Source organism: Rhincodon typus, chromosome 9, assembly GCF_021869965.1.
Source record: "Rhincodon typus isolate 14 chromosome 9, sRhiTyp1.1, whole genome shotgun sequence".
Lineage (NCBI taxonomy): Eukaryota > Metazoa > Chordata > Chondrichthyes > Orectolobiformes > Rhincodontidae > Rhincodon > Rhincodon typus.
The window spans coordinates 86,862,224-86,862,719 of record NC_063340.1 but is presented as its reverse complement, the minus strand read 5'-3'; positions in this window follow the sequence as shown (position 1 = coordinate 86,862,719).

Here is a 496-nt window from a genome sequence, read left to right as displayed (position 1 = left end):
CCTCCTCTGGCTTGGTGGCCCCCGCCAAAGGTGGTCCTCTGGGGAAGGCCCCTGGGCCTGGCTCCCCATCGTCGTGGCCGCAGCCCCCCGGGGCGTGTCCCTCAAGCCCAGAGAACAGCTCGATGGCCGTCTGACGCTTCAGCATGCGCTGGTGAGGCAGCAAGGCAGAGCCGGAGTGGAACACATCGTCAGAGCCCGTCATCCTCTCATCGAAAGAGTGGCTCCCCCTCAGCACCTGGGAGACTCCCAGCCCGTTCCCAGAGGATATCGGCATGGAGTTACTCCGGGTTAGGGTGGCGCCATCAGCCATGTCCAATGGGATGCCCAGAAGCTCCTTCTCTGGTGGCACGAGGCAGTCTGTGGCGCTCAGGCCCAGGGACTCTTCGGAGAACGCCTTGCCTTCGCTGACCAGCTCCCCCAGTGAAGCCGGATGCTTCCGCAACTCGTCGTCGTCTCCCCGGTAACAGGAGAACCTCCGTGGTTTGACGGGGTCCAG